The 9,285-nt window shown below is 30.9% G+C and overlaps 1 protein-coding gene across 1 annotated transcript in view; it reads right to left on the reverse strand.

Annotated features, from left to right (window-relative positions):
• LOC117120904 (spectrin beta chain, non-erythrocytic 1-like) overlaps positions 1-9,285 on the reverse strand; it is a 68,928-nt gene that overhangs the window by 34,555 nt on the left and 25,088 nt on the right. The gene's annotated exons all lie outside the window — the stretch shown is intronic.

The raw sequence follows: 9,285 nt of genomic DNA on the forward strand, positions 1-9,285 counted from the left end.
AGTAGACATAAAGTAGGAGTTGGGCCTATACACGAGAAACTACAGTAATACCAGTATTATGTTTATAATTTAATTCCCACTTCTTTTGTCTTAGGTGTATTTTTAATGCTAATCTTTTGTACATAATCAAGCTTACAGGCTGGATGAAAAGGATGATTGAGGACATTAAGTGTTAGCTTCGAATAAATACTAACTCATATGTTAAGGACTTTAAATATCATAAAATTAACAAGAAATACTATGTAACTTTGTGTATATAGTCTTTGTATTAGAAATGAGAACAAAAAAACCCCTTTGAATCACAGCCTAAAAGTACATAGCATAATTTTTCAAATACAATATTGTCATTTATTCATGCAACATATACAGTATACCAGCAGATTTGACTAGATAAGAAAAAATACCTAATAAAATATAAATGGGCCATTACGTAAATGTATATAGCCATGTTTCATATCACTGTACTGTATCACCAGCTCCCTCATAAACCTTTCTCATCCATTTCGCACAAGACAAATATAATATTTGACACAAGCGCACTGATGTGTGGACAATAAACAGGAATGATAAATTGAGTGCCTATACAAAACCCCTACAAAAATATTCAAAATGTTTAAATTACAAGTGAAAATTAATGGAGCTGATCTCCTTTAAATGGTAAATATAAATGCAAGAGTAATGAGATATATACTATGCATTATGTGGCCTATCTTTCATTATGCTAAATTGTTACTGTTATTGTTATTTTACAAGCTGGGAGAACCTTGTAGAATATAGGTAAAGGTAGGAAAACAAACCCATACAGTAAATTGGCAGCATTATTATGCTGAATTGAATATTGACTGTCCGTGACTACCTAGCCACCACAAAGAGGCTCTCATCTTCAAGTTCATTCACATTATTCTACAATGTTTATAGTATAGAGAATAAAAATAAAGTTATGCTAAATCAAAAACGATAAATTAAATGATAATTTTAAATATGCTCTTTTAATTCAATGTATTCAGTAGAGAGTGACCAGCATCGGACATGAACCAATGACCATTTGGTTAGGAAGCTGTAGCCTACCGCTGCGACACACAGTTCTAAACGTCAAAATTATACTCCTTGATTGAAACTACCTACCTCTAGCCCCTTGCAACTATTAATAGCAAGATATGCAATTTGGGGATTTGTGTCCCCAGGGACTCGCGATCATAATTGATGTGTAATAAGCTAGACGCCTAAGACTAAGTGCAAGCCGTAAGTTATAATAATCAAATGTGCATAGTTGTTAATTACACTGATGAAGCTGTTGTATCCACAATAGTTCTTACGTCCCTATGGTGTTATATCATTATTATACCTCACGACAGCAATTACGTTATCTGCATCATATTAATATATGAATATTATTTGACTGACATTATAAACAGAAACTGACACCACTCTTCAGAACTATCTCTCATTGTTAATATTACAATAATTAACATTATTATTATCACAACTATTTTCAACATCTTACCCAATATATGTCATTATCATCATCATCTTGTCAAAATAATTACAAACACATCATTATCATAAATTGGCTAAAGATTTTTAAGGTGCATTTTAAGTGAAAGTACTGTACAGTATGCACAACCTCTCATAGATGTACCACACCTTGTGAAAATCACAACATCTGCTTAAGCTATCTGGGCACATCTCAGAAAAGGCTGGATACAAATATTAATATTTTGCAGAGTAATTATCAAGTCAAATCGTGTACTTTAAAACATATCTGACATGACCTTTTAAGGCATAACTTTTGCATAAACTGCTACTCAGTGTAAAAGTGATTGAACTAAATCTACCCACTCAACTACTTGAATACACAAATATTTTTATTATTATGTTAGTTGATAATTTTACAGAGATGTAAACTTACAAATGCATGTTGGTATTACTGATAGAGTTAAAAATAATTTTTTGTCAGTACATGCTAGTAATATGCAATATAAAATATAATATCACAGTATGCTTACATTATGGTTTATCTTTTAGGAAAATCTAATTAGATTATGCATTCATACGCAATAGATAACTGCAGTCATATCTACGGATGATAATTAAATTTACTCAACCTAGCCTAACAGGCCATTCACTCTACACATTCTGTGATACAACACAATATTATTAATGGAGCTGTTTATGCCTTCACCAATCTAACCCACACCTTAGATTTAATCAATTTTCACAGTTATCCTGGAACTGAGAAGAAATATATTGCGAGCTTTACGCCAGTGTAAAGGGTCACTACGTCTATAATTACACCACAACATAATTATAACACAACATAAATTACAGTAATCTTTCTTCCAGAATGATGCTGGCAGGGTTCAGCATCAATTTCAAATGAACACAAACACTATTTTAAAATGAAGTATACCATATTTTATTAAGAATAAAGCTGATGTCTTCTTTAGACTACTGTTAAATTAATGGCTATTAGCATGGGATTACTTCAAAAAGATACAAGTATTTAGAAAGGATTAAATACACTTGTCATGGTGGATCTGTTCTCAACGTTTTTTGATGAATCTCATTTTTCATAATTAAAAGAATATTGAACACGGAGCGCTATGGACGCTAAGTGTAATTTCAGTGGAAAATTACTTGTTTTACTGACAAAACACTGCCTTAATACAAGACCTCCTACATAATAATAATCTTCACCTAATCTAGATAAAACCTTTTATCTACAGTAGTTTCAAGTTTATTACAGTGTAGTGGATTACAAGAGATATATATTTTTGGAAAGGTGATGAATGGAATACAGTGCAGTAATATCTAGATAAACATCCAAAGATTTATTTAGTATATCTTTACAGTATCTACCCATTGAGATCAACAATGGCTGTGATAAAATTCTGTTCTGGTTATTCCACATTTTCAGCTCTAACAAATGGTATTCTTATGTCCTATTCAAAATTTAATGCCTTTCATTGTATTGCTATAGAATAGTTTATAGTGTTCAAAGGTTTCTTTGCAATTATTATAAATGATCAAATATTTTTTGATAGGAATAGGTCTACATTCTTTTTAATGTGATCTCATAATAGTAATGTAATTAAACTGGGGTACTGATCATTTTCTACTTCCTATAGTACTAAAATAATTAAATAAAAAATGTCTAAGTATGCTAATAAGAAAATGAAATGGATTAAATATATTATATCTTGGTTGCTAATGAACACTTCCAGTGAAACTGAAAAATACATAACCTTATGTAAATTATGCATGATATAATAAATTTTATATTTTTGATAAAATACAATATGAACTTGGGACAATCAACCCTTAATCAACTTCAAATACATAGATAACATGACCTTTGTCCTCACACTATAAATTATTCTGAATTAGGCGAGACTTTTTTTGTAACTTGTTTAGTGAACCCACCGCTCCCAATAGCGATGATTTTGAATATGCACGCCACCACGAAAAAATGGAAATTTCAGAAAAAAATGACAGATTTTCTTTATTTTTAGCACACCCACCGCTGCCTTGATATCTCAAAAAATAAGATGTATATTTCTTCCTAATTATATAAATTTAAAGCATTTAACCATCTCATTACTACACTGTTTACATTCACCAATAAAAATTTTATTTTCTTCTCCGCCTGGATGTTTCTGGCAAAAATATTTAAGTAATAAAAAAAAATTTTATTTTAATTTTTTTTACTGCCCTCCTCTGACAACCTTTAAAAAAAAAATAAGTGTGCAAAACAAGGTATAAAAAGTCTCTTCTTAAACATGAAGAAAAGACTAAGTTTTCTAAACAGATAGACACACGACTTGACTATGACTCAGCTTTAATGAATATTCATTAGGCTTAGTTAGGGATGGTCTACAAAAAGCTTTAATTGTATCAAAATGCAATGGACTGTTTTTTTATAGAGATGCCTCACAGTTTTCAATCCATAACAGTATTTTTCTTTTAAAATATCCAAATTTAGAATACAAATTGCAGCAAAAACTAAAAAATGGTAACACATGTACAAGAGTATACCTTTAGTAAAGCATTAATTATTACTCACTGATGATGTAGCTAGCACTAGTGGTGCACTTGAATGTGTTATGTCTCCAATATTTCAATGCAATTTTTTTCTTTTATATAATCAGGCCAATCTAAAAATTATTATTCCACTATCAGTATCATAATATTATTGTTATTAAACATTTTGTTTAATATTTCCCCTATTTTGTAAGTCAGTCCTAATACATTTTTGGGCAGATTGCAATAAATTATTTTTGTATAATTCATATTTGAGAAGATTTGAAATTGGCAGGATTTAGATTTATAACAAAATTTGTTTTACGATCTATGCTTCACAACCTATATTCAGCTTTCTCACAGAGACATTACAAAAATAGACAGCAATATAGAATTTAGAAATGACATTATTCTAATCTAGTGAGTTAACGAGCGGAACAAATGATACTGTTTTGCCATTTATGTGTTTGGGTTCTAGCTAGCGTAAATGCATTCATTATTTTGATAACTTTGGAACATTTCTATAAAATGCATTTTCTAATCTATTAATTCTATGCATAATAATGAGATTGTTCATGTAGTAGGTTAACAATCTTGAACTTACTCAAGCTTTGTAGCTGACTTCTAAAGAGTGCTCGGAATTTAAATCCTACAACAACCCACCAATCAAACCATCTGTTGGATATACTACACTTGTCTGATGATAATATAAATTCTCATTAATGTCATATCAGCTTATTTGTTTAACAATACAAAACCAATATATACATATCCAACACAGCGTAGATAATAATATGCGCCTGATGTCACAAAGGTGATAGGAACATAGCCGTTATTACAAGATATACATCCTATCAGCTAGGCTGTATTCTAAATGGCGCGTCAGCGATATTTCATCAGCCATTAGAGTGCCCATAATATGTAGGCTTTAGCTTATGATCACAACGCGAAGGATGCCTAATGATTGATAGTTATAATAGTTGTTCTCTGTTTTGTTTAATGGTTGTGTTCTGTTTACGTCTTGTTTCTTTATCGTGTGTATCTTTATACTGTACAGTGATGATGCTTTTTATTTTTTTACAGCTACTTTACATTATCACTAAATAAATGAACATCTTGTTTTGTGAATATTTTTTTTTATCAGTGTTATATGAACAGTAATGTCTTACTCTTGTAACAGGGCATGGATAACAAACTAAAATTAATTATTTAAATAATTATGATGGTCTATGAATTGCTTATTAAATTTGAAGTCAGAGTCCGGAGGAAAAAAAATTGTTGTAGATCTGATTTTTCTAAGACAGAAAAATGTTGTTTGACTATGAACTGGGGAACGGTGAATGAGATACAGATTTTTGAATATTTAAAAACTGGGGAGGGGGAGGTGTAAAATTGGGCGGTGACGCCCCTTTTCCCCCAGTTTTTAAATATTCAAAAATCTGTATCTCATTCACTATTCCCCAATTTTTTGTCAAACAACTTTTTTCTGTCTTAGAAAAATCAGATCTACAACTTATCAACATTTTTTTTTCTCTGGAGGCTGAATTTAAATGTTGATAATATTCTACACCAGATTATTAATTTTACAAAATTGCCTGTAAATTCGAAATGCAGGTCTTGGGTAATATGTGATGAGACTTATAGTAAATATTTGTTATTAACTTTGATTTTTCCCCAAGTTGATTAATATATTCAATTTATTTGAAGGGCTTTAAATAATTATTTTCAAAATACTTTGTAATTTCATATAATTTTAACATCATTAACATCACTAAATAATTATTAATTAATAACAGATATTCTTCAGAATGAAACAGGCACAATTTTAATTACCATGATTATTTACATATTATGCAATTTCATAAAATTAAAATTCCAAAATGGTAAACCCAGTAAGCAGCAAAACAAACCAGTTTTGAAGAGCAAACTGCTAATTTCCTGTAGTTATAATGTAAATTAACATTATATGAGTTTATCTTCCGTAACTAAATAGTTTGGTATTACACAGCAATAGTGTGAAATACAACGGATCTGATCCCCAGGGAGACATAATCCAGAGACAACAGAGCTTAAAAGCCCAACTGTTGGTGAAAAATTACTCAACACATATGTCAGTTAATTGAGAAGAATAACTCACTCATCACCATTCAAATGCATCAACTTTTTGTGATAAAAACTAACTGACATATAATTGCCATTTTAATTTTTTTTTTTTATTGATGAAAACTTAAAAGATATACCACCATCCATGCGGGAAAACCTAAAAAAATTGTAAAACTTAAAATTGCTATTGGAAAAGAATCACGCAAGTTACCAATATACTGTACTGAGTCACATATTGGCAAAAAGTTGTCAATGATTTACATGTTATAATGTGAAATTCCTTAAACCGGCTGGCAAGTATTTATGTAGGAACTACAATCGAAAAATATTTGCGAGTAATTTTTTTTTCTCATTTTTACTTCCAGCTAAGCAACTCTTATTTCTTTTGAATGTTACTTTGTAAAATTTATACATTTAAAATATTACAGGGCAGCCTATGTATATCTCAACATTTGGCAACCAATATCTACTTTAATTTATTACCAAGCTGTCATTACTACATTCATTAAAAAATGTCAGATTCAGCAATATTAATATACTATCAGCAAGATCAAATCAAGGTTTGTAGCTAAATATAATCAAATAACATCAATCAATAGTAACTTATGAATATATTGAATGTTAAATTATGAGGCTGAAAAGGTGTTACAGCCAACGGAAGTCTCAAATTTCTCTCCGAAAAAAAACCCCGGTATTTTAACACCAACAGGTCGTTATAATAAAAATATTAATTTGCTGATACAAACAAAGCTGTTGTTATTGCCATTTCCTAATATGGGGATTTAAAAGCATACTTTTGGGCAAACTAAAGCATTTATTCTAATGACATGAACCCCACCTGGGACTTTACTCTGGGACCTTCACTCGATGCTACTATAGTTAGTCCTTGGTTCTGACTCCCTAACAAAACATTTCTGGAACTATCACTACATTGTCAAAATAAGAGCAACATGGGTATATGGAGAAAAGGAAAATTATAATCAATTTTAGGTCTGAGAGTATATTTCTGACCACTTCGTAATCATACATTTTCTTACCTCAGCCCCAACCAATGTGGGGATGAGGTACACTCGCCATCTGTGAAAATCCCTTCCTAGGCCCCTTCTATTTTGAATTCCTGGATCCACCACTGGATTCTAATTAGTAGCTGCAACAATATTGAATGTTGGACTATACTGCCCTAGGGATGTGGTTCATAGTTGTTTGATTCAGGGCAATAATGTGAAGTGCGACATTATCATTAATAATTCAACCAAAGAAGCAGTTTCATATATTGAACCTTAGAACTCTAAAACGCTAATGTTGCTTCAAGATATTAAACAAAAAAAAACAAAAAACAAAAAACAGTAGCACATTGACTAACATTATTAATTATTTAATACCACAAGTATTCACAAATAGTCTATGTAGGCTTTATCAATGTAGTGATGTTTACACCTGATATACTGGCAAAAGCATGTAATAAATAATTTAAGTTTGTCAATAAAGTGCTGCCAGTGTTTCTTTTAGAGCAACCCGACTAACATGGCTCTATCTACTAACATAATACCCCAGAGTACGGGGTGTTTGTGTATTTGGGCCAGGACAGCTGTAGTGGGTCGGTTTATTGAGCTTTTTTAAATAAATCCTCCACCCTAACTAACCTTGGTGTGAAATACTTTCTTTCACCCAATATATTGATTTCAACATTCAATTGAAGCATGGTACAGAGTGAAGCATGATATTATAACGATCATAATCACAGTAATAGAATGATAGTTCCCAGTCAATCATAAATTCCTGTATAGACTGCCATAAAATTTTATTTGAAAAAAACATGTGACATGCCTAAATAGGGTAATGATGACATCACAACATGACCATATTGGCACAGTATGAGTATATATGGGCATAACAGTTTTTTGAAGAAAATTTTATAGTCCAGACAAAGCTTTAGACAATCTTGTTTTAATAGTTGTGTGCTAAAACTCCTACAGAAATACAAATGTCATCGGAAGCAGACTTCATATTCAACAGAAAGTACACTTGCCAATTACAAGATGGAATTATGAATCCATGATGACGTGCCATGGAGTTTAAATCTGTCACAAGAAAAAAACTTGCTGTAAAATGTTTTCTATGACTCTGTGATACAAAGGCAAGCATCTTGACCATCAAGCTGTTCAACTTCATTTACATAGTACATACTTTGAAAGGATATTAAAGCACTTTCCAGACTTTTTATTCTAAAATATGTGATATGCCTAAATATTTTCATGGTGACAATCATCATAAAGCACATCATTATATGGACAATTTTTTTTGTGATTGTCAAAAAAAAATGTTATAATCTGGACAGAACATAAGAAAATGGGTCTCATCCTTTATTTTTCAAAAAAAGATTTTTTTTTAATTTTGGCCTAGCCATCATGTGTTGACTAAATTATTTTTTACAATTGCCTCAACTTGTCTTTCTTTTCCAATGGGTGTATTGTCCTTTTCAAAGGATTCTAAAGCTACGAGTGAATAGATAGGTAGAGGTAGGATTATAACATTGTTCTCTTTTCACAATCAAAAGACTTTTTAGCACATTAAAAAGGGTGGTAGTAAAAGCTTTTTATCACTGGATACAATAACTTCCAGCATTTTCCACAATGCTCAAAAGTTACGTCAGATCTATCAATTGAATTACTATAAGCCCTACTGTAAAACAAATAGTTACTAACTGGATTTAACAAAATGAAGTTAACGATGTTTGACAAATTTCTCAAAGTACCATCGCTACATGTCATTGAGGTTTCTATAGCAACCATATGGGACTTGCAATGCCAAAACCAGCATCAGTGGTTTTGGGATGGCAAGACTCAAATGGTTTCCATGGAAAAAAGGTGATTGTCTCTTATTCATCGATCAATTTTTTTTATATATAACATTAAACATATTTTCATATTTTTTTTACAAAAATCAACTATTTTTAACAGATATTTTTTGTTATAAATTACAAGGTCAACATTATTACTATTATGTTTGTTCTAACAATTTTTGGAATTTTTTTTATTTCAATAATTGCTGCAAAGCAGCCAATTCATATTCTTGACAGCAATTTGACCTCTGAAAGGTCATTGTTTGTCAAAAAACCTTCTTTCGTTCTGCCGGGTAAAATCAATTACTTTAGGCGACGTT

Source organism: Anneissia japonica, unplaced genomic scaffold (assembly GCF_011630105.1).
Source record: "Anneissia japonica isolate Jap-2015-1 unplaced genomic scaffold, ASM1163010v1 scaffold287979_len241728_cov154, whole genome shotgun sequence".
Taxonomy (NCBI): domain Eukaryota; kingdom Metazoa; phylum Echinodermata; class Crinoidea; order Comatulida; family Comatulidae; genus Anneissia; species Anneissia japonica.